Source organism: Ambystoma mexicanum, chromosome 10 (assembly GCF_040938575.1).
Source record: "Ambystoma mexicanum isolate Mex_15411 chromosome 10, UKY_AmexF1_1, whole genome shotgun sequence".
NCBI classification, from domain to species: Eukaryota; Metazoa; Chordata; class Amphibia; order Caudata; family Ambystomatidae; genus Ambystoma; species Ambystoma mexicanum.
In genome coordinates, this window is record NC_090932.1 from 168,636,546 (window position 1) to 168,662,746 (window position 26,201).

At 46.8% G+C, this 26,201-nt stretch overlaps 1 long non-coding RNA gene across 1 annotated transcript in view; it reads left to right on the forward strand.

Annotated features, from left to right (window-relative positions):
* Positions 1-26,201, forward strand: part of LOC138493145 (uncharacterized) — a 392,864-nt gene that overhangs the window by 344,992 nt on the left and 21,671 nt on the right. The gene's annotated exons all lie outside the window — the stretch shown is intronic.

A 26,201-nucleotide genomic window follows, 5' to 3' on the forward strand; every position in this document is an offset into this window, starting at 1 on the left:
ACATACTGGATATTTGCTTTTATTCATTTCTAGGACACCGCTACTGCGGCTGTCCTCTTTCTACTTCTACAGTGGGTGTTACTCCGCCTCACTTACAGCTGTCTCCGGCATTATAAGTGCTGCTTTACTCGCCCACGCAGCGGATGGGTGCAGTTGGCCCGCTGTCAGCGTGCCGAAGGCGCGCTTAAAGCAAGCCCGTCTGTGCCTGTCCGTGCACGGACTGTGCAGGATCAGCAGGCCATTACCGGTAAGTCCATGGAAACTAATGGGCTGGAGCGCAATGTCCTACTGTCACTGGCCCCTTGTAACACCAGATGGCCTATGGGTTTCATTAAGTCTCCCATAACTGTTAAAGCTGTGCAGGCAGTCGACCTACAATGTGGGTTATTAAACACCCGCTCCCGGGTCATTATCTATAAAACCAAATATAAAGTTTTCTGCACCGTTCCTAAGCACTCCGTTAAGATGGAGTGTCTCCTGGCTTGCATCCCCTCCTCTCCTACCTCGACACAGTTGTGGCTGCACTTGTTTTGAGCTCGGTAGACTACTGTCATTCACTCTATCTAGCTCAGCCTCACTTTCTTATCAACCGGCTTCAGCTACTTCAGAACGCCGCGGCCAGGTCCATTCTTCCTCCTGTGTTTAGATACCATACGTCTCTGTTGCTGAGACAGCTTCATTGGCTTCCTATTGAGAATCGGATTCTCTTTAAATCCATGTGCATCGTTCACTGTAACTTTTATGGTCTAGGGGAAGAATATCTGCAGGCAAAGTTTCCGCACTATGTCCCCCCGCGGTGTCTCCGCCCTCTATCTATTCTCCAAGTATCGGTCCCTCAGATCAGACTGTCCCGGATGGGTGGTCATGCCTTCTCGGTGGTCACCGCTAAGGCCTGCAACGCTCTTCCCTTCCTACTACGTGGAACGGCAGACCATCTCACCTTCTGCCGTTCACTGAAAACGTGCTTATTTTAAATTCTGTTATAAAAAACTGTTGTTAGCGCCATGATGCCTCTGGGCGAACATGCGCTTAACAAATTCATATAACAACATACCTCGACTGTCTAGTACAAGCAGAGTCTCCCAAGGCTGTACAGCGCATAGCATCAGCACTGATACTCATGCTATACGTTCTGGAGTTCTCTATCAACCTCAAGAAGTCACAGTTACTCCCCACTCAATCCTTAACATTCCTGGGAATAATTTGGGATATGAGGTTGGAGGGGATCTTCCCCTAGGCAGACAAGATCACAGCAATCAGGAATGCCACCAGGCATTTTCTCAGCAGACCAGTGACCTCTGCATGGTGGTACCAGCACTTGCTTGGCATAATGGTGGCTTGCCTCCTGGCAGTACCACACACAAGACTCAAAATGAGGAGCCTGCAGCTGCATTTCTCAGCCTCTTCGAATCAGGAGACTGTCTCCCAAGCAGCTCTAGTCAGCATACCACAGCACCTGCAACTGGACTTGGAGTGGTGGAGTGCAGAGATCAACCTGTTAGTGGGTTGACCTTTCAGGCAGCCCACTCCAGAGATCACCATTACCACAGACTCGTCCCTATAGGGATGGGGTCTACACTGAACAACCACAGTGTCCATGGAATATGGTGAACTGGATGATCTCCAGCCAGCCCTCTGACTGGGGGATTTCCAAACAGCCCTTTAAGATGAGTTGCAGTACCCTTGAGATAGATGGGGATGTAGATTCATACTCATACATCAAATAACTATGACAACTCAATAGTTTGGCAAAGGGAATCCGTTTAATGACAAGTTCATAAAACAGGGAGTACAACATCAGCAACCGCCTCAATTTTCTCGCTCTCTTCACTTTTAGAGAAAACACATTATTTAAAACAATAATTCGTCATTGCTGACATCATTCTACGTGACAATTTGTAAAAACCTAACATGCAACGTGATTGGTTATAGGAAGGTAACTTTAACATAGGTGCTATATCTGTGTGTGGTAACGGGCAGAGAGGATTGGATAATCAATGTCAGGTGGGGCAACTAAGCCCTCCTTTCAAAATGGCCACTATGAACGTCACTAAAAGTACAACATCCCATTGGCTCTACTCACTATAGGACCCTTATATTACATGGTCCACTATGATTGAGTTGGCATCAACCCCACTCATACTTTTCCATCTACGTCTAGCAGCACGCAGAAAGAATATCCAGGTGCAGAGGGGCTCGCCTTCACCCCAGCTCCCCACAAATTATGTTACAATCAATCATCACTTCAGTAGCCATATGTCAATTACTGCTTTGTATTTTGGCCTAGAGTCTGCTCTGTGGTCTTGAGAACTTTTAAGGAGTATGGGCATGGCAGAGATCCATGCGTAGGTGTGAAGGTCTCACTCTTCCAGCCTGCCTTGTCACGTGACTGGACACCATGAAATCGGCTTTTCCTCTGTGTCTTTTTGTATATTTGATTTAATTCTACCAGTCCTCCGCCATATGTGGCTTATCTTGACCTTTCTGAACAATATCTTCTGTTTGTTTCTCCTTAATTGTATCCAATGTCGGCTTTTTCCAGCCCGATAAGACCTCAGTTTCTTGGCATGATCATCTTCAGCTGGGTTTCGTTCTGCCTCGATTCTCAATTTTCTTGCTGCAACACACTCCTCTTGAGGCCTTTAGTAACCTTTGTTCAATTCTGCTCATGTGCATAGTGGAATTATACTTATATATAAAGTACTTTTAAGGTATATACTTGTACATGGTGGCGCTTGCCACAATCTATTTACTATTAAGCATAAGCAAGCTTCATGATTTCTTTGCTTTTTGTGGTTACCTGCATCTGTACACGTTTAAACTGACTGAATAGCTTCATCATGTATGTAGCATAAGGTTCTTTATTTTAACATCAACTTCTTCATCGCGGGCTCAAAATGTCATTCATCCATAGTCTCTCGTCCATTGTCAGCATTATCAGGTCATGATTTCTTCTATACGTGCGTCAGTCCGATTTCTTATGACGTCACCATTCGTCTTCCTTCATTATTTTCTTCGCTTCTTCGGGTATTCGCTTTTGACAACCGTCATTTTGTCTCAACTGTAAATGTGGCTTTCTCAATGGATACCTTACTGTCCAGGTTTTCTTAGGTATCCGTACTTCAATAGGTGCTGTTATTCTGATAGGCACTGGGCAGGAACTTGACACTTCCTCTTCACTACCCCCTCTGCGCGATTCATCGACCACTCTCACTTCTTTCTTTGTATCCACTTTTATTTTATCCTCTGGATCCAGACATCTTGGTCTGAAGAAATGCTTCTTTGGGATCCATATCTTTATGACTCCCTTCAAGCATCCTGCTGTTCTTACGTGCTCATCTTTGTTCCATGTCATTAGTTTACATTCTCCACTTGGGCTGCAATAGATCTATCTTGCCACATATTTTCTATGATTTCTGGGATACAGGAACTTTGTTCCTTCTGGTGCATAAATGCTGGCCTTCACAAAGTCTCTTATTTCTTCATCGGTCAAGTCCTTGGGCTTCCATCCTGACTCAACATCAATCATGATCTTCATCCCTATGGCTTTCTTTGCAGTCTTCTGGCATTGTGAGATTATTAGCTTAGTCACACAGAATCCAAGTAATATCATCACCAACAGGGCTCCTAGGAACTTGAATGCATCTGCCATCCATTGCGGAACCCGGGAAAACAGTGTTCCAAACCAACTGTCATCGTCGACTTCGTCAACTTCATCTATCATCTGATTCTGTAGTTTTGTCACCATACCTATGGCCTCTGTTAAGTTTCCATTTTCGTCGTCGTGTGAAAGTATAAATGTGCAACATGATTCTCCGATTTTTGCACCTCCATCCATAGCTGTGATCATGTCTAAGACATATCTGTTATGGTCAGTCGGATTGCTCCCAACTCTTCTCTGATTGCATTGAATCCTTTTATGGTCGTCTTGATGGTCTGCACTAACTCCCATCTGGTTATCTGCAACCATTTAGTATTTGCTCCAACCTGAATTCTTGGCATCAGGATTGTCGTGAACACCAATGAGGTCAGGCTGTATATGTTCATATGGGATGGCATCAAAGGCTTTTATCGATTTGGCAGAGAAGTAATTTTCTCTCATCATTCGACCTATCAGTTCCACAGATCTCTTCTTCCTCAGATGAGCATCTGCTTCGGGAAATTGTCAATATTTAGATCAGTTTTTGGAATCACCAATGCTGGTACATGGACATTCACCAAGGTACATATACCTCCCCAATTCTTTGCCAATCTGATACATGCTTTGGATCCACACGCCCAATAGTGATCCATGATTACTGCAGTTCCATGCATCATTCCTGCTGCATTGAATATTCGTCCGCAGTTCTGATTCTCTCCCATTGTCCTTGTACCATTGTTTCTGAAGCATAGCATGGAACTATCCAATGGCACTATCAGCAGTCTTGCAAGTCTTGGCCATAATGGTTTGCATATCATCTGTGCATTTTCAATTGTTTCCTTATAGTATCCAATGATCATCCATGCTCTGCAGATCCCCACTCTTTTCTCCCAATCGTCTGGTGACAATACTGTTCCCCAGATTTGAAGTTGTCCTCTGTTCTTCCATCTGCGAGCATCTTTTGTAGATTTTCCTTTGATGTCAAGTGTTTTGTTTGCTTCTCTTCTGATCTCTGCTCCTTTTACTCCAGACTTCTTGTATCTGGTCACAGTGTTCTTAGCTTTGCTATTATTTCTCGTTTTTATGTCTTGGACATAATCATCTTCATTTGGATCAGTTGCTTCAGTCGCCCATTTGAGCGAGGCATCACTTCCCATAAACTGACCTCTGGTTGTGCATATTGCTATATGTGACAAGACAGTGTGCTGTTTTAACATCTATTTCAACAGCTACGAAGATTTTTGACTTCCCCATGCTGTATGGTGGGAGTGCACAAAGGAAACATTCTTCATCTGAAGTTCTCCTTCCAACTTCCTTCCTTCCATCCTTCATATGTTGGTACCATATGTTGTTTCCCAAATGTGCTGTGCGGTCCAGGTAATCATTCAGTTCGTTATTGTCTTCTTGTGTGCTCCTTCGGGCTCTCATCCTTTTGATATGAGCGTTCTCCGTCATATTTCGTAATACTTCTGCATAGCTTCTTCTTGCTGAAGGATTCTCAGGCATCTCCGTCACTGATCTGGGCATTTTCTTCTGTATTATTTGAGTAGGAGTGCGCAATTAGCTTCATCCTTTCAACATACAAATCTGGCATGAAAATGTCTCTCAGAATTTCTGCTTGTGTCTTCCCAGGCACTATCCTGATATCATGTCTCACAGGATCAGGTGTGCTTGCAGGTGTCATTTTGGTTTGTTCACTCTCTTCAGCCTTTTGTCTCTTTGAAGGTTCAGTTTTCTCCATTTGCTTCTCGAATCCTTTTGGTAAAAAGATTCTTATCGTTGTTTGTCCAGGCTTTCCCCATTCTCTGAAATGTGATTCTGAACTCATTGACACTAGACCAGGTGTGGTTTCACTCGTTCTCTGTGTAGGTGTAACTTTCACCAATCCCTTATCTGATTTACTTTGCCGACCCTGTCTCCGGCGTTTCAATTAATTTGTTAACACAAGTGTTGTGTGTGTGTCATTGCTTATCACATCCATCTCAAGCTCAGTCACTCTATCATTCTTTCTAGGAACAGGAATGACTGTGTAAGGTCTGGGCACCTTTGAAGTGGATGCTCAGGGGTCTGAACACTTTGTGCGCCTATAAAAAAATGCTGTTCTAATTGTTAATGACAACAGTATGATAATGAATACAACGCAGGTATAAATTATACACCTGTAGGTAAGTTTACAGCATTTGTTCCTTGGGCAATATGAATGTCTCTCCACATGAGGGAGAATGATGCTACTGTTCTGGCTTCCCATCTCGATCATCTAAGGAAGCAAAAATGTGGTTTTTTTAATACATTTCTATCATCATCACTTCTTCTGGAGTTCTGTTGTCTCTGCTTGTAGATCAATAATGCTGGACCAATTGTCCTCTTGATCTGAATAACAGACTGTCTCTTGTCTCTGGAAACAAATGCGGCAAGGTTGAGTAAGTCTTATACTGCATACTCCATGTAGACTAGTTCCCAGTCGATGCCTCAAATCTGCTTCACTCCAGATGACATGTAGCTTCCTTGTCAACACAAACAAAAGTGAAGTCTTTTGACAACACCTTCACGATCTTCCCTCGAATGAAAGTTTCTATACTCGTCTGTGATTTTGATGGTGATCTGAAAGTGCATCCTGTATCACGATACTGTGCAAAAGCCTACTCAGATGCATAGTGTTAGCTGGGTCTCAGATGAATGTGAGGACTTCAACATTGGCATGTCTCCCCACAAGCTCTGGAAAGTCTTCGATTAAGCAAAAGAATACTGCATTTGCTAGTCTATGATTCTCTTGAGATAGGGACATGTGTTTTGTCCTCACTGTACTCCGGAAGTAAAAGAAACTGTTCTATAATCCTTGTGAGTAGCCTCTTTGTCTTTTTGTTCTCAGGATCTTGAAGAAATTCTGTTATGTTTGTGAGCCTTCCCACCAATGACAGGTAGGACCTCAATACCAATTCGAAATAGATCAGTATGTCTTTGATGAGGTCACTATTGCATGACACCATAAGTAAGTCTAAACAAGTGTTCTGTGTCGAAGGACTTAGGATACTGTATTCTTTTCCAGTTTATATACCCTCGATCAAAATTCGGCACAGCTTTTCTTATTAAGGCTTCAGTGTGCCTCAGTCGAACGTCAACAAGCTATTTGTGGCTTAATGAATGCAATTTTCTCCTTTCACCCTGCAACTAGGATGCACAGAGTGTTCGTATTTGTATCCCTTTTTTCCCTTTATTTTGCTTAAAGGAAATGTCCAAAACCAATCCACAATCTTGCACAAAGGTTCCTTGCTTTTTTATTTGGCTGGTCATACATCCTTCTTCCTCATCATAGATCTCGTCTGCACGTGGTGTGGTTCTTCCCCGTTTTCCGTCGTCTGTTCGCGGTGGGATGCAGGCAGAAGGGTCTCACCGATATATGGCTTGATATCTCCAAGGAAGATCCAAGCTCTTCTTTCCTGTAACTTGACTGCGGATGGTGTGATATCCTCCATTATAAACGGGCCGTGGAACCTTGGCTCGTCCCACCTTGATTCCTGAATAGGACACTGTCCCCAGGTAGACGTAATTCTGGAACCTTATCTGTTGTAGCATCTCCTTCTGTGTTCTTTATTGCCCTACACCCTTCTTGTCGTCGCTGCAGCTGTCCTGAATTTACAGAAACACTGGAAGTCATACAGTTCAGATAGTTTTACATTTCTAATCCTAACACTTCTCCTGTTGGCTGAGCATCAGATCTAGCTCCAGTTCGAGGTGTTAAAGGCGTCTGCATTCTTCTGCCTGTCAGGATTGCGTGCGGCGTAAGATGGTGAGATGGTGATCAGAATCAGGCTGGTATCTGAGTGCATACAATGCCACTGAAAGACAGTGCAACCATCCCTTCTTCAGAGTAAGCTTCAACTTGGCTATCCTTTCCTTTAACAAGTCGTTGAGCTTCTCACATATCCCATTCCCTTGTGGATGATACTCCGAAGAAAACTTGTGCTTTATACCAAGCAACAAGCTGATCTGTTCAAATACTGATTTAACAAAATGAGGACCGTTATCTGACCTCATCACTTCACACACTCCCCATCTGGGAAACACCTCCCTCACCAGGAATTTGGCCGCACAGGTAGAGTCTGGGTGTGTACATGGACCTGCTTCTATCCATCTGGAGAAGGGACACACCACAACAATTAAGTACCTGTACCCGTTACATACTTGAATCATATCGACATAATCGATATGCAAGTGCTGAAAAGGCCCATTCCCATTAGGCCTTGGGATGACTCCCTTGATCACACGTAGTGTATGCCCAGATGTGAAATTCTGACAGATTATGCAATTTATCATAAAAAATGCAACATGTTTTGCCAAGTTCGGTATAAACCAGTCTTCAGCAATTGTTGCTGCTAAATTCTCTCTTGTTATGTGTGCTGGATAGTGTAACTGTTCCAGAGCTATCTTCAGTAGGGCTATAGGCATCACTGGTTTACCATTGCTGTTTTGTCGCCACAAAGCCTGAGAGGGGTTTAAAGAACACCCTATTCGCTTCCACAGGTTCTTTTCTCCCTGCGGTGCTTCTCCTTGGAGCTCCATTAACTGAGTATTTGGCATATTGCTAATAGCCTTCCGGCTCACTTTGTACAATAATCATTGTCTCACACACATCAGGCACTTCCACATCCATCATTATTTCGTCTTCAGTTGCCCCACGTTCGGCTTCAATGTCTGCTGCTTGATTTCCGCGTGAGCTAAAATCTGTCCCTTTTGTGTGGGCTGCGCATTTCAAGACTGCTATGCCCACTGGGAGTTGTAGTGCCTGAATGAGTCTGTCCAATAAGGTGGCGTGCTGCACTGGTGTGTCATCCGCTCTGATGTAGCCCCTCCTTTTCCAGCGCGCTAAGCCTGCGTGGACTATCGACGTCACATAGGCAGAGTCACTGTACACCGTTACTTCCTGGTCTGTGTGACTCCCGAGCGCGAGTATCAGCGCCAATAATTCTGCAGCCTGTGCTGAATAACGAGAGGGTATACGTGCACTAATAAATACTCGAAATCCCCCATTTGCCATGTGTTTCATTAGAGCGGCACCTGTGATAAACCACAGTATTACATTACGATTCTGACATCACTAAGATGCCCTGATCCATCATGGTAGAAATTGTCTTAAAAATCCCTTTGTCTGCCTCTCTAGACATGGGATACTGTCGTGCTTTTGGTATAATTGCTCCTGGTTTCAATGTAATCTTCACTTCTCTGACTCCTTTCAGTATGCCTACGCCATAGGGGCCTGTAGTCCATACTGAGACATGTACCTTTGCCATGGCGTCATCAAAATATTTGCGACGTTTTTGTGCCAGCATCATTCTCTGAGGCACCTCTCCTTAAATCATTTCCACCCAATAAATGAGATTTATCTCAAATGTCATCTCATCCTCACCTATTTGTTCTTCAAATAGATTGTCATCAGTGACGTCTGTCAATTTGTAACCTTCCCCAATGGCGATAACTGCACAACATTGTCTGCCTTCATCATCACATCCGTCAAGCAAAGCCATTTCACCTCGCACTATGTACCTTTTCCGCATGCACAGGTATTCTTGACCTGAACAGAAACTCATCTGGTGTTCTCATTATTCTGTCTGCAAGGCCTGGTAGCCCCGACATTAATATGCGCACTCCATATGCAAATATCTCAGGTTCCAATGGAATAGCTCTCATAGCCATTCGTCCTGCGTATGCTCTAATCATTTCGCACACGTTTAAATAATGCATTCCTGGAGTTGAACATACTATGCCCTTCTCCGTGAACGAGATCGTCATATTTAACTTTGTCATCAAGTCTCATCCCAATATATTTACAGGAGTCTGTCTCGAATACAGCAGTGGCACTTTCATGTCACATTCTCCTATAGAAACTGGAAGTTCTTTTGTGAAAGGAACACAGCGTGTCGCTCCTGTAAAGACCTGAGTATTCATAGCGTCGCCAGACAAAGAAAATTTGCCTTCACGTATACACAAGCGTGTCGCACCCGTGTCAACTAAGAACGAATATTCCTTACCCCCTATAGAGACATCTACCCTTGGTTCCTCATGAGGGTTAGGTGTCAATGCTGTCTTAGTCCATATATAATCTTGTCCCACAATTAGTGAATGGATTTCCTCCATCACCAGTGCCTGTCGTTTGTAGAAGTTGCATTGGAGACTGTTGAGACTGTCCTTGCAGATTATTGGTCACATTCTGCTGAAGCTGCAAGCTTTGCTGTACTCTTGGCGCTTGCTGCTGCACAGTGTGATTCTGCGCAACTTTATTTCCACCCTGCTGTGAGAACGCAAGTGGATTCATCATCCCTCCTTTTATGAATTGGTCGTTTTGCACCATTCGTTGACTTCTGCACATACGTGCTAGTTGCCCTGTCTTCCCACACGTCCAACATATTGGCGGTGGTCTGATTACTTGCCCATTTTGCATATTCCGATTTCTGTTTTGCATATTTTTAAAACCTCCCTGATTACTTTGAAAACCTCCCTGATTCCTCTTGGGTTAAACCCGTTATTGCTTTGATCGAACTGTCTTTGATTATTGACCTGCTGTGTATTTGATTTGTCTGTGCTAGTTATCATTGCCCCTTCAAGGGCATGTTTCGATAATTTTTTCTGCACTTTTTTATTTTATATTTTATTTTATTGTTGTTCTGATCAGTAAAACCTGATCTTTCAACAAATTTATACAAATTTTAAAATATCACATCAATAAAAGTAAGAATTACAAAAAAAATATTACTCTTTTGCATTTACATGAGCCTTCGAAGACAATTTAGGAGCATTATTTCACAATTAAACACAGATTATTACATTACATTAACCACTGTTGGCATCATTCTGCTTTATATCCAAGACATTTAAACATTTCACAACTGCATATCTCAACCGTTTAGAATGTCCGCTATGTAATACTAGCCATAGTTGGTCAGGCATGAGGACAGTGGTTTCATTAAACAAATGTTTAAAGTAACATATTCGCACTGGTAACAATTCAACTCACTCCACTACCAGATGTTTCAATGTTTCCACCTCTTGCTTACAAAAACGACATACCTGGTCGGATATCTTCTTCCATCCAAATAATATTTCTCTTGTGGGCCATATATTTAACCTGAATCGCAAGAAATCTGTACAATGACTTGGATTAGGGGATAGCTTTAAATATTTTTCCACATGGCCTTGAACTTTGAGATCAAAGGGATTCTGCACGAATTTCTGAATTTTCAGGCAGGCATTTCTTGTCTTAATCCAATCGGATTTTCACAATTTAAATGTGGCTTTATTTGGATTCTCAATTAATAAGATCTCTGAAATATCTGCACCCTTTAAAAAATGTTTAGCATGATCACGCCAATTTTTTGCAAAGGTATGATCTGCTAGCAACAAATGTCGGAATATAATTATGAGTAGCCCATTAGTGTTATCCTGCATAATATATTTTGTATACAGTTGGCATACTTTCCATTTATATACTGCATAGAAAGAAATTGAACCCATTTCGTGTCTGACAATCGGCATGGATTTTGAGTTTGGTAACATAAGGGATTTTTTTCAAATAGGCATTTTCATATTTAGACCAGTAAGCATAGGATTGAAATGTTTTGGATTCTGACCAATATAAAATAGTATGAATAAACTTTTGTTTATAGTATATAATCAAAGGGTCTATGGTGAATTTGCAATATTTCACTCAGATGATTCGTGCTTGTGATAGAGCAGTAAGCTGTTTCATTTGAAGATGATCTTCATATGGTTTGTCAGACAGATGATTATTCATACATATCCCAAGATAGATATATGAGCTTACTACTCGGAGATCACTATTCTGCAACTGCCAATGACATGTTTTTTGCCAATTTTTCACGCCGAATTTCATGACTTGAGTTTTGATGGTATTAATGCTAAAGCAGTTTTTCCTAGCAGAGTATCTAGAGTATTCAACATGGTGCATAATCCTGCTGGTGTTTTGGATCAAAGCACCATGTCATCGGCATAAAGAAGCCAATTTATAGCTGTCCCATATACTTTTGGAGGGTCGATAATCAACCCTCCAAAACTAGACCTAATGTCTAGTAGGAAGAAATTAAACAGGGCGGAGGCTAACAAACAGCCCTGTTTCAATCCCTGAGAAGTCTCTATGGGTTCGAACAGCAAGCCATCACTACTCAGACGAATCTGGATTGAGGTGTTCAAATGTAATTCAAAGATCCATTTTAGCATGTACCATGGACATGCCAGATCCATCAATTTCTTGAATAGTAGTTCCCTAGGAACAAGATCAAAAGCTGACCTAAAGTCCACAAATGCCGCATATATGGGTTGTTTACACTGTTTGCCTTGGTGGATGATGGCATTCCACGTGATTAGGTTGATGGCCGTACCCAAGCCAGGTAGGAACCCTGTTTGAAAGGGATCTCTATAACTCAATTTATTTAGCCATTTATTAAACTTGCCCAGAATCATGCAGGCGAATATTTTCCCCGGGCAGTCTAACAAAGCAATTGGTCTATAGGAGGCAGGGTTTGCCCGGTCTCCTTTCTTGAATATGGGCAGGATGATCGATGTTTTCCAGTTCTGGGGAATACGCCCTGTCACCATAATGTTCTTGAATATAAGGTGTAATATGTCAGTCCATAGGTCTATGTTTTGTTTTAATATAGCATTATGAAACCCATCTGGCCCAGCCGCTCTGGAGGTACTCAACTTCGATATGAAGAAATGTATATCATCCCGATCAAAGTTCACATTATGATCAGCGAAAATGTTATCCCAATCTAGAAGGAAATTCGAGAATGGCGTGGCATGTATATTACCATAGAATGTTCTCCATTGTTGTTCACAAATTGAAATTATTTGCATTGTTGGTAGATTTTTAGTCAGGGTGTTATTTAGTAACACCCATATACCCCCGGAAGATTTCAGGATGATCTGTGTCCACATAACCTCACCATCATGTTGATATTGCGAGGCACACGTCCTCTTAACCATCTTTTCTATGAGCTTTTTAATTGTTTTATATGCTCAAGGTTAGTTGTGAGAGTAGACCTGGACACATTAGATAACATCCTTATATATCTCCTTAGTTCACTCTTTTTACATTAGACCTCTAGGTCAAAGGCATGAAGGTTGCTTTGATTGCCTTGCTTAGGGTTCGCCCTCTGGGTTGAAAATAGCTGCATAGCATGAACATGACATCCAGTACAACAGTCATTATCATCAGAATATAAATCACACAAAACATTTTTATACCGACATAGTTTTGACTTAGACCATTTTACACGATTGCCAGTATTGTTAACCTGCAAATCAGACATACTAATATTAAAGGTCTGTTTCTTTGTTATAGGCCATTCACATGTTAGACAAAGTTGACTATGGTCGCTCAAGATTGTCGGCTTAACCGAAAATGCTGATATTTTACTCAGGAAGTAGTCATTCACATGGATGTAATGCAGAATTGCATGACTACCATCATTATGCCAAGTGGCATTGGGGGGAACATCTCCTTGTATTGAACCATTCACCATAGTAAAGTTTCAGTCAGTCATTATTGCTGACAAACGATGTTCATCCAATATACAACCATACTTTTTTGTAACCAAAAGGTGTAAATTTAAGTCTCCCATTATGAAAGTATTAATAATGGTTTCATCTAGTATCAGCTGATCAAGTATTATGGATAAATGCTCAGAAAACGCTTCTGGAGAGAGATGTTTTTTGCCCCATTAAATATTGACAATGGCACAGAAACTTTGGCCATATTGGACCTTGACATATTGGAAGCAGGGGGAGGGAGATCTATGCCATATGACTTCCAAATCTTTATCCTTACGAAAGGCCATCATCAAGCCCGCCATTGGACGTCCCTTCAGTGGTTCAATTGCAGGGCCCACATAGATAATGTATTGATCCCAAACAGGCATAGCACGGAGTCACGTCTCCTGGAACACTAGAATGTCATATTGGAGTAACTCCTTACTCTTATTTTTAATTAAATGGTTTGTGTCCTCTCGTGTTCCAGGAGATTAGGCTGATGGTTTCAAAGGTCCGGGATTGTTATAATCTCATATTACAGGCTTGATGTGTCCACACATTTTGTGTGCTTCCAACCATGGGTGGTATAAAAGCTGTACTATCACCATATATTCTGACTTTTGGGCGATCAGGAATTATGTGTTTCGTATCATATGTAGTCACATCTTGTCAGTATAAAACTCAAATGATAGAATGCAGTTCGTGCTAACCACAAGGTATTTAACACCACCCTTGACTGTATGAACAAACGTGCTTCCGTAAGGTCTGTATTATTAACAAATTCCACCAAGTTGATATCAGCTGATGTCAAGTCTTCGAGCGCTGTGATTTTTGCACAAATGTTAAAAAAACTGGCTCGGTTGGGGTCATAAGTAGCAAAAGGATAACCACGACATTTAATGAGTAAGCGATGCAGGTTTTTGAATTGTGCTTGTCTAGATGCAATATGACCAGGCTCGTTCTGGTGAGTTTTGGTAGGCCTGCTATTTGATATCGACCCTAGGCCCCCATGGTCTGAGGGCTCTTGAGCCATCGTTGTTTGGAACAACCTTGGGCCTTTCAGTAATCGCTCGATATTGGGTATGTCGATATGGGGGACCTGGTTGCGTTGGTCAGTATTGTTTGGCATCACCTGATTGGATCGCCTGATAGACTGTGTAAGAGCTTAATTTTCCCTGGTGTATTTTTCAAAAGAAGCCCGTATTCCATCGCGCAGGTCTTATAGCATACCATCAGTATTGCTTAACTCACTTGTATGGGCCACTTTCACTTCAGGAATAACTACAATTTTGTTACTTGAATTTCCCTGATGAGTGCGATAATGGGCTGCCTGGGGGCATCATTTTCTTTGGTATATTTTTCAAATGAGGCCCGTATTTCATCACGCAAGTCGTGAATCATGCCAAAAGTATTTCTTAATTAATTTCCATGTAAGGCTTTTCCTTCGGCGAAATCACATTATAACTTACTGTCTGCAATTTACTGACAGAAGTTAAGTTTTGTGATTTCTCTATGACCTTTAATTGTATAGATAGTTATATAAAGGTAGCGGGCGCCCCTCTCTCGCAAGAACAGACATGATAACCTGTTCAGTGGTTATTAACCACTTGAGAGTTCGCAGCCACTGCTTTTACTCACTGTGCCTTTCACAGATGGGAAATATCCATTTGCATATCAGTCTTTGTCCTGCCCAGGGGCAGTCCAGCACCGAAATACAATGGCAACTCCAATCTGAACGAGAGTACCACCAGCAACCCCATACACGTGTTTCACCCTTGTTGGGGATCATCAGTGAGGTGAAGCTGATGCCTCTCTAAGCACAGTGAGAGGGAGACCACGTCTGGTTGCCCCCAGGAGACCTAGGGTTACCAATCCCAGGTTCCTTAAAAAATAGTTATATAAAGGTAGCGGGCGCCCCTCTCTCGCAAGAACAGACATGATAACCTGTTCAGTGGTTATTAACCACTTGAGAGTTCGCAGCCACTGCTTTTACTCACTGTGCCTTTCACAGATGGGAAATATCCATTTGCATATCAGTCTTTGTCCTGCCCAGGGGCAGTCCAGCACCGAAATACAATGGCAACTCCAATCTGAACGAGAGTACCACCAGCAACCCCATACACGTGTTTCACCCTTGTTGGGGATCATCAGTGAGGTGAAGCTGATGCCTCTCTAAGCACAGTGAGAGGGAGACCACGTCTGGTTGCCCCCAGGAGACCTAGGGTTACCAATCCCAGGTTCCTTAAAAAATAGTTATATAAAGGTAGCGGGCGCCCCTCTCTCGCAAGAACAGACATGATAACCTGTTCAGTGGTTATTAACCACTTGAGAGTTCGCAGCCACTGCTTTTACTCACTGTGCCTTTCACAGATGGGAAATATCCATTTGCATATCAGTCTTTGTCCTGCCCAGGGGCAGTCCAGCACCGAAATACAATGGCAACTCCAATCTGAACGAGAGTACCACCAGCAACCCCATACACGTGTTTCACCCTTGTTGGGGATCATCAGTGAGGTGAAGCTGATGCCTCTCTAAGCACAGTGAGAGGGAGACCACGTCTGGTTGCCCCCAGGAGACCTAGGGTTACCAATCCCAGGTTCCTTAAAAAATAGTTATATAAAGGTAGCGGGCGCCCCTCTCTCGCAAGAACAGACATGATAACCTGTTCAGTGGTTATTAACCACTTGAGAGTTCGCAGCCACTGCTTTTACTCACTGTGCCTTTCACAGATGGGAAATATCCATTTGCATATCAGTCTTTGTCCTGCCCAGGGGCAGTCCAGCACCGAAATACAATGGCAACTCCAATCTGAACGAGAGTACCAACAGCAACTGGACGTGGTCTCCCTCTCACTGTGCTTAGAGAGGCATCAGCTTCACCTCACTGATGATCCCCAACAAGGGTGAAACACGTGTATGGGGTTGCTGGTGGTACTCTCGTTCAGATTGGAGTTGCCATTGTATTTCGGTGCTGGACTGCCCCTGGGCAGGACAAAGACTGATGTGCAAATGGATATTTCCCATCTGTGAAAGGCACAGTGAGTAAAAGCAGTGGCTGCGAACTCTCAAGTGGTTAATAACCACTGAACAGGTTATCATGTCTGTTCTTGCGAGAGAGGGGCGCCCGCTACCTTTATAAAACTATTTTTTAAGGAACCTGGGATTGGTAACCCTAGGTCTCCTGGGGGCAACCAGACGTGGTCTCCCTCTCACTGTGCTTAGAGAGGCATCAGCTTCACCTCACTGATGATCCCCAACAAGGGTGAAACACGTGTATGGGGTTGCTGGTGGTACTCTCGTTCAGATTGGAGTTGCCATTGTATTTCGGTGCTGGACTGCCCCTGGGCAGGACAAAGACTGATGTGCAAATGGATATTTCCCATCTGTGAAAGGCACAGTGAGTAAAAGCAGTGGCTGCGAACTCTCAAGTGGTTAATAACCACTGAACAGGTTATCATGTCTGTTCTTGCGAGAGAGGGGCGCCCGCTACCTTTATAAAACTATTTTTTAAGGAACCTGGGATTGGTAACCCTAGGTCTCCTGGGGGCAACCAGACGTGGTCTCCCTCTCACTGTGCTTAGAGAGGCATCAGCTTCACCTCACTGATGATCCCCAACAAGGGTGAAACACGTGTATGGGGTTGCTGGTGGTACTCTCGTTCAGATTGGAGTTGCCATTGTATTTCGGTGCTGGACTGCCCCTGGGCAGGACAAAGACTGATATGCAAATGGATATTTCCCATCTGTGAAAGGCACAGTGAGTAAAAGCAGTGGCTGCGAACTCTCAAGTGGTTAATAACCACTGAACAGGTTATCATGTCTGTTCTTGCGAGAGAGGGGCGCCCGCTACCTTTATAAAACTATTTTTTAAGGAACCTGGGATTGGTAACCCTAGGTCTCCTGGGGGCAACCAGACGTGGTCTCCCTCTCACTGTGCTTAGAGAGGCATCAGCTTCACCTCACTGATGATCCCCAACAAGGGTGAAACACGTGTATGGGGTTGCTGGTGGTACTCTCGTTCAGATTGGAGTTGCCATTGTATTTCGGTGCTGGACTGCCCCTGGGCAGGACAAAGACTGATGTGCAAATGGATATTTCCCATCTGTGAAAGGCACAGTGAGTAAAAGCAGTGGCTGCGAACTCTCAAGTGGTTAATAACCACTGAACAGGTTATCATGTCTGTTCTTGCGAGAGAGGGGCGCCCGCTACCTTTATAAAACTATTTTTTAAGGAACCTGGGATTGGTAACCCTAGGTCTCCTGGGGGCAACCAGACGTGGTCTCCCTCTCACTGTGCTTAGAGAGGCATCAGCTTCACCTCACTGATGATCCCCAACAAGGGTGAAACACGTGTATGGGGTTGCTGGTGGTACTCTCGTTCAGATTGGAGTTGCCATTGTATTTCGGTGCTGGACTGCCCCTGGGCAGGACAAAGACTGATGTGCAAATGGATATTTCCCATCTGTGAAAGGCACAGTGAGTAAAAGCAGTGGCTGCGAACTCTCAAGTGGTTAATAACCACTGAACAGGTTATCATGTCTGTTCTTGCGAGAGAGGGGCGCCCGCTACCTTTATAAAACTATTTAATTGTATAGAGTTGACTGCATTTGGGACATTTTCACATCCACTTGATGTGGTTTGGGAAGAAGATGCCGCAATTGCAAGTAGATTGTCAAGTGGTTTATATTTAAGAGCTTCCTTTCCTCTTTGCTGATTTACTAGATTAAGATTCAATTTCCTTTTTTTCTTAACAGCAATGATCAGCCTCGGTGCTTTTTTAGCTTTAGTGACGCAGTTCCCATTGGAAGTTCTCCAGCATGGGGTCTGGCATGGATTCACATGCTCATGAATATTCCCCGTCGTCAGGCTGGGAATCCTCGGGAAAGAAAAATCAGTATCGGTTTCGTTTCTGATCTGTCTTTCGTAGTAGTAACCAATCACTGATCTCTGCGTCATACTGACCACAGCCAATGACTGCCCTCTACCTAAGCCCCGCCCCTGGCAGCCATCTTCAGATTTTTACTGCACGTTCAAGTGTTGGGAGTCCTCGTGCTTAGCTCTCGAGCTTTTACTGCGTGTTTCGCGCTTTTTCAGGTGAATTTTCACATTTTATCGGTTAATCGAGCCTCAAGCTCCACCGTTTCTACTCCCGTTAACGGCTACCCGTTATGGGATTTTCCTACGCCCCTCAAGGGTGAAGATTTCGTCGAATCAACTTCTTGGAGGATTCCAGAAGATTCGCGGCCTACTTCGAGATGGCCCAGGACGCGAGTTCGTCACTCGGACCCAAGCTGTTTCGCAGCTGCCCTGGATGCGGGCTGCAGAATGTGTTTAAGGAAGACGAACATTCGCGATGCCTCTACTGTCTTCATGGGGACAAGACTCATGTAGAGAAGGACTGCCAGTTCTGCAAGAACTTGTCGGAGCGGACCATGAGGGACCGTCGATCCCGTCTCGCCAGCTGGTTGGAGAAGGGCTCAACGGGTGAGAAGAAGAAGAAAGAGTCCGAGCGGGCTTCTAAGTCCTGTGTGGGCGCCCCAGCGACGGGGGCACAACACCAGGCCAAGCGCTGCGAGTCCGCTGGCTCCAGGAGCGCCGAAAGGTCGGGCTCTTCGGTCGCCAGGCAGGGCACGTCTTCCCCGGCACCGTCAACCACGAGCCAGCGCTCCGGTTCGGGGAAGAGGAAGTCCGAGACCCCGGGTAAGCTTCGGGAGAAGCCCCGTCCGATCTCGGAAGAGGGGGAGCGAGGCGTCGCCCCTCCCCCTAAGGAGAAGGTCCGGGACGCACCTAAGGTGGTGAAGGCCCCTAGCCAGCAGGCAAAGTCCTCTATCGAGGCGATCGCGGCGACTCTGGCCAAGCCGCCAGCAGAGACTGCCTCCGGGACTAGAGTTTCCCTGCTGCCAAGGAGGGAATCCTCTTTTCAGCCCATCGTCATGGCCACCATGATGGAAGAAGCGAGGGGGGGCACGGTAGCCTCCTTGAGCTTGGAGTCAGCCTCGGAGGAGGAACTGACCGAGGCCGTGAGGAATCTCAAAGGTCAATTCGAGAAGTTTCGATCCCGTAAGGAAGATCCTCGGGAGATAACCGAGGAAGACGACGATGGCGAGGAAGAGCAGCCTTCCCTTCCGGTGCAGCCGGAACCTAGGCCTCAGGATAGCTCGGCGGCCATTTTGTCTGCGATCCAGTCCTTATGCTCTGAGATAAGGACGAGATTACCACGGGCCAGGCCGGAGTAACCGCAACCTGGCCCGTCGGGAAGTCCTCAGAACAAGCGACGGAGGACCCAACCCTCTCCTCCACTCGCCCCCGTAAGGCCTACGGTTCCCTCCTCATCCTCCCACGAGTCGGGAGATGACGGTGCGATGGGCTCGACGACGGGTTCTGAGGGCGAGGGCGATGACGACGGAACGGGTCTCCCGTCTCCCGTCGCACGGGCCTCGCCGCCCGACGAGATTGGCTGATTCCACGCCATGATCGCCAGGGCGTCCGAATTGTTCCAGCTCTGCCCGGAGGAGCAGAAAAAGGAAGGTTTCCTCTATCAGCGCCGGGAGGCTAAGAGGAAGACTGTCATCGCGGTGCCTCTGATCGATGACATCTGGGAGGAGGGCCTGTCGGTTCTCAAGAACCCCTCCACGGCACCAGCCAAATGGGACCGGTACGAGAAGAAGTATCGGGTCCCCGAAACCGCTCCCTTGTGCCTCAGGGCCCAGCCAACGCCAGACTCGGTCATCTCGGCGGCGGCGAAGAAGAAAGCGGCGGGGTCAGGAGCCTCGACGTCGAATTCCCCGCCGGACGGCGAGGGAAAGAAGTTGGATGCCATGGGGCGGCGGGTCATTTCGTCGGCGGCGATGACAATCAAAGCGGCCAACGCCCTGGCGATCGTGGCTCGTTACGACAGGGAGCTCTGGTTGGCCCCCATATTGGACTTCCTACCGGACGACAAGAGGTCCGAGGCCCTGGAAATACTTCAGGAAGGCGAGGTGGCGTCGGACCACTCCATAACGGTGGCAACCGATATTGCCGATACCGGGTTCCGCCAGCTGGGCAACAGTGTTTGCCTACGACGACAGGGTTGGCTCCGGGCGACCGACTTCCGTCAGGACGTCCAGGCCAGGGTGTTGGACATGCCGTTCGACGGCAGCAACTTGTTCGGGAAGGTGGTGGACGAATCCCTCCAAGCCATAAAGACGGACACGGAGATGGCCCACGCCCTAGGAGCCCTTCAGCAACGACGGCCCTTTCGGAGCTCCGGAGGCAGACAGGGTGCCTCCAAGGGATCCAGCGGTGGCTCGTCGTCCTACCGCCAGGCGGCACGCTCCTCGTCTCAGGAGGCCTACAGGGGTCGTGGCAAGCAGGGAGCGCCTCGCCGCCGTCGGCAAGGTGGCCAGGGCGGCAAGGCCACCACCTCCAAGCAGGACTGAACCGGCCGTGGTCTCGGGCCCCCACCGAAGCACACCGGTGGGAGGCCGCTGACGAAGTTCGTCGGCATGTGGAAGTCCATCTCCACCGACCGTTGGGTGCTGGATACCCTGGCAAGAGGACACTCTATCGAATTCCTGAAGAAGTGCCCTCACGTTCCACCTGTGGCCAGGAAGGAAAGTCACGTCCCGCAACTGCTATTGGAAGTACGGGCGATGCTCAGAAAAGGCGCCATCGAGCTCGTCCCGAAGAGACTCTGGGGCTCCGGCATGTACTCAAGGTACTTCCTCGTCAGGAAGAAGACGGGCGGCTAGCGCCCCATCCTGGACCTTCGTCGTTTGAACAAATACATCAGGTCACAAAAGTTCAGGATGGTCACCCTCCAGCACGTACTGGGACAGCTGGAGGAAGGCGACTTTCTATCGTCGTTCGACCTGGAGGATGCATACTTCCACGTTCCCATCCTCAGAAGTCACCGAAATTTCCTCAGGTTCGTCGTCCAGGGACGCCACTACCAATTCAGAGCACTGCCGTTCGGTTTGAAGTCGGCCCCCAGGGTCTTTACCAAGTGCCTAGCACCTGTGGCGGCGCGGCTGCGCCTGCAGGGGATCCACGTCTATGCCTACCTGGACGACTGGCTCATCTGCTCAAGGACGAGGGAACTCGCCGTCGAACACACTGCGAGGACCGTCCAGCTACTCACAGACCTGGGATTCGCCATAAATTACCCAAAGTCCCACCTGGTGCCGTCGCAGGTGGCCCTATTTCTGGGAGCGAAGCTCGATACAGTGAGGCGCCTGGCGGCACCGTCGGAAGAACGGACGAAGACCATTCTAGGCAAAGTGCAGCGCCTGCTAGCCACCGTTGTGGCCAGGGTGAGGTCCATCAAGTCCCTCCTGGGGATGATGTCCTCTTGCATTTACCTGGTGCGCCTCTGCAGACTACGGATGCGCCCTCTTCAAGAATTTCTCGACGCCCGTTGGATGCAGGCGACGGGCACCTCCGAAGAAAGGGGTCCCCCTCAACGAGGTGTTCCGGCGGGCGATTCAGTGGTGGGGCGTTCGAGCGCACCTCACGGCGGGCAAGGACTTTCAGACGCCGGCGTACCAGGAGACGGTGACGACGGACGCCTCCCTGGAAGGTTGGGGCGCCCACACCGGAGATCTCCACGCAAGAGGCCTCTGGCTCCCGGAGGAGAGGCTCCTGCACATCAAAGTCCTGGAACTCTGAGCCGTGTTCTGGGCTCTCAAATCGTTCTTCCCGTCGCTCAAAGGCAAGGTGGTGCGGATCTTCACGGACAACACCACGACAATGTTTTACATACGGAAGCAGGGAGGCACCTGATCCCCAGCCCTATCCAAGGAGGCACAGGATCTGTGGCACTGGGCAGTCGCCCAGGGGATGTTCCTGGTTCCCTTCCACCTGGCAGGAGAAAGAAACACCATCGCCGACTCGCTCAGCAGGGAGCTGCGCGCGTGTCACGAATGGGAACTGCGCCAGGATCAGGTGGATCAACTCTTCCGACGATGGGGCAAACCCCAAATTGACCTATTCGCAACAGCGACGAACTCGAAGTGCAAGAGGTTCGCCAGCAGGTTTCCCCAGCCGAGAAGGATGGGAGATGCGTTGTCGTTCCCCTGGGACGGCCTATACCTGTATGCGTTCCCTCCGTTGCCGTTGCTGCTTCGACTCATCAACCAGCTCAAGAGATCCTCATCGCACCGGCGTGGCCGAGGAAGATCTGGTTCCCGGACCTTCTGGACTTGTCAACGTCCCCATCCATCAAGCTGTCGGCGGACGCGATCTTCTCTCCAGAGAAGGAGGCGCCATCTTCCACCACGACCCAGCGTCGCTGAACCTGCAGGCTTGGCTCCTGTAGCGCTAGAATTTGGAGGGTACGATATACAGACCGACTGCAGAGAGGTTCTTACAAAGGCCAGGGTGTCCTCAACTCTCAAATGCTACGGTCACAAGTGGAAGAGGTTCTCTATCTGGTGCCGAGCACAGAAGATCAACCCCCTACGGATTACGGCCCCTCAGGTGCTGCCGTACCTGCTATCGCTGGCAAAGGCTGGGCTAGCCCATGCCTCCATTAAGATTCATCTGGCAGCGATCTCCAGATATACCAGAACCACAGGACGGACGTCCCTGTGGTCCCATCGACTGGTGAAAGAGTTTATGAATGGACTGTTCCGGTCGTTCCCGCCGGTGAAGGCCCCGGCCCCGGCGTGGAAACTTAACGTGGTGCTGACTGGGCTCATGGGGCCCCCATTCGAGCCGATGCACTCCGCACCGATGAAGTTTGTGTCGTGGAAGACTGCATTCCTGGTGGCCATTACCTCCGCACAACGAGTGGGAGAGATCCAGGCCCTATCCTGCAAAGCACTGTACTTGACTTTCCATGCCTCGAGGGTGGTGCTTAGGACGCACCCCTCCTTTATGCCCAAGGTGCCGTCGGACTTCCATCTTAACGAGCCCTTGGTGTTACCTGTCTTCTTCCCGTCTCCTTCGTCGCCGGCCGAGAGGACTTTGCACTCGCTGGATGTGGCTAGAGCGCTGAAGTTCTACGTGGACCGCACGAAGAGTTTTCGGAGGACATCACAGCTATTCGTGAACTTTGGCCCTGTGAATCAAGGGAAGGCTCTCTCGAAGTCTTCTATTTCCAGATGGCTCTCCGGCTGCATCATGCACTGCCACTGGTTGTCTAACCGACCGTTGCCAGGCCGTCCGAGAGCCCATTCGACCAGAGCGATCGCTGCTACTACGGCGTTCTTATCTGGTGTGCCCCTGCTGGACATCTGCAGGGCTGCTACGTGGAGGTCGACGCACACCTTCACGAAATTCTACTGCGTCAATCGGGATTCCTGGGAGGAGTCCAGGGTCGGCCAAGCAGTGCTGCGCAACCTGTTCGCTTAAGGTGAGCCTGGTGAGGAGGTAAGAGATGCTTAATGTTGAGTTTTTTGTATTGCTTAATGTTGAGCCTTTTGCCACCCCCCGTGGTTGTGCATGTGTGTACTGCTATTTATTCTGATATTCATGAGCATGTGAATCCATGCCAGACCCCATGCTGGAGAAGGAACAAGTTACTTACCTGTAACTGTTGTTCTCCAGCATGGGTCTGGCATGGATTCACATGCGAACCCTCCCGCCTACCCCTCTGCGGCTCTTCACTTGGTCATACTGCCACTTCGCGTGCTACCAAATCTGAAGATGGCTGCCAGAGGCGGGGCTTAGGTAGAGGGCAGTCATTGGCTGTGGTCAGTATGACGCAGAGATCAGTGATTGGTTACTACTACGAAAGACAGATCAGAAACGAAACTGATACTGATTTTTCTTTACTGAGGATTCCCAGCCTGACGACGGGGAATATTCATGAGCATGTGAATCCATGCCAGACCCATGCTGGAGAACAACAGTTACAGGTAAGTAACTTGTTCCTTCTCCTGTTTTACATGCTAAAGCAATAGTTGTATCCACCACTTCTCTCGCCGCTTGCTCAGATTGCACACTGGGAGGACATAATTGTGGATCGAGCACCGCTTCAACTGAAACACTGTTAACAGCCATTTTCATTTCAGCTGGAACATTAGTACTAGCAGTTTGCTGCGCTACATCAGAAGACATACTGCATGGCAATTGTACGTTTACATCTTTTTGTAGGGAAGCAGGGATCAAGATTTCCAATATCACTGTGTCTATTTTGCAAAATGTGCGAATATCTACATTTAAAGAACTTGCATGCTTTCTGTCTTTGTTATCTTTGAGCCTTTTAACAATTAAGGCTTTCTTGGCTTGAAGGGGTAGTAGGTTAAAAATATCTGGCCCGTTCTCTGGCTTACCGGTTTTTAATGAATTTATTTGTCTTGACTTGACCAATACTAACCACTACAAAACACTTAAATACAGCAAAATAAACAACTCCTCTCACCAAAATACCAGCACTCCTGCTCCCGCTATCCAGCTAGACAGCAAGACAGCCCACTCAGCAACCACTCGCTCAAATGCGCGCGCTAAACTCGCAGAAATAGTGGTTTTAGAGTGGAGCTGAGAGGGTTGCTCGGAGTGTGGGCGGGTATCAAAGACGGTCCAAATGGCCACAAGGAAGCAAATAGCAATAAAATAAACCAGGAACTAAAAAAAGAAAATAAAGTGTTTAGTTTGCTTAATATTAGCAACACACGTGGCAGTATCAATGTCCATGTAGAGAAACAGTCTCTGAGCGAGTCCACCACGTTATTACCATGGAGTCCGAAAATTCGTGTTCAGTGCAGCCAGGAGCAGCGTATCCAGCAGCAAGACAGCCCACTCAGCAACCACTCGCTCAAACGCGCGCCTAATTTAGCCTCTTTGCGATGGTCAGCTGTATTTCTGACCATGATTTAGCTTCGATTCCTACCAATTTCTTGAGCTGCTTCTGCACCTCTTCTGGCAGCCCTTGACATAATATATGGTAAAACATGGGTATAGATTTCCCCCAAGATTCCTGCGTTTCCAGCAACCATGCGTCTTGGAAATTCTGAATGTAAAGCAATGGATCATCTCCCTCTTTCATCTTACGCGTCATTATGGCTCCCATATCAGAAGTGTCTGGGTATAGCACTCGAAGCGCTTTCCATACCGCGGTTCTGCAATTGTTAAATGGTGCTCCGTCATGCGCAGTATTAACTGTAGTCACACCAGGGTAACCTGCACATGTCCAAACATCGTCAGCTCTATCACCAAGTATGGCGATTAAAAGACCCTTAATATCCCCTATAGCCAGCATGTTTCCTCCTGTCATTTTTTCTAACTCGTGTATCCATTTTCCGGCTCCAGATGGCAATATTGGGAGTTTGTTTTTTTAAGTTTTCTCTATCCATCTGTGGCCAAGGTATATATTGTGGCCTCGTTCCTCCTTTCTCTAATAAGGGGAACTGTGACACACTAAACTCCTTTTCTTCCCTCATCATTTTTCTGTCTACCTCAGGGGTAATATTCCCACATCGCTGTCTACTTGGCAATGTCCTTAACCTGCTTACACATATGGCGGTGGAGACACCCCCCTCTGACCGTGTGACAATCCTTCATGCCAATCTGATTGTATTACTGACTCCGGTGCGTTAGGTGTGGGCCCACTAGAATCCGACCATCTTATTCCCTTTCCCCTAGAGAAGCATCTCTCGCGACTTCTCTCTTTTTCTCTTTCTTCACTTTCTTCTCTCTCTGCGTCTGATATTGTCTGTGCCCAACTCGTGCAGCTTCTCTCATGCTCCTCATTTCTATTCAGAGTCAGACTTTCTAAGGACAGCTCTCTATGTCTACTGCTTTGGGAAGCGTCTTCAGTATCATACAGCTGAGTGCTTTCAAGGCGCTCATCCTCTCCTTTCCTTTCTCTTCTAGTCCCATCTCATCATGTATTCTATCGATTGTCCCTCTGATACTTCTGGTGTCAAAGTCATCTTCTAGATTTACTCTAGACGTGCCTGGTACTGAATCGGACTCAGGCAAGAATTCTTCTATATCTTCCCATTCTACTAATGGATCAGGTTTTTAACCTCTTTTTCCAGATATTTGAGATTCCGCGCTCTCTGTCTTTGCTTACGTTCTGTGTTGTTCTCTACAC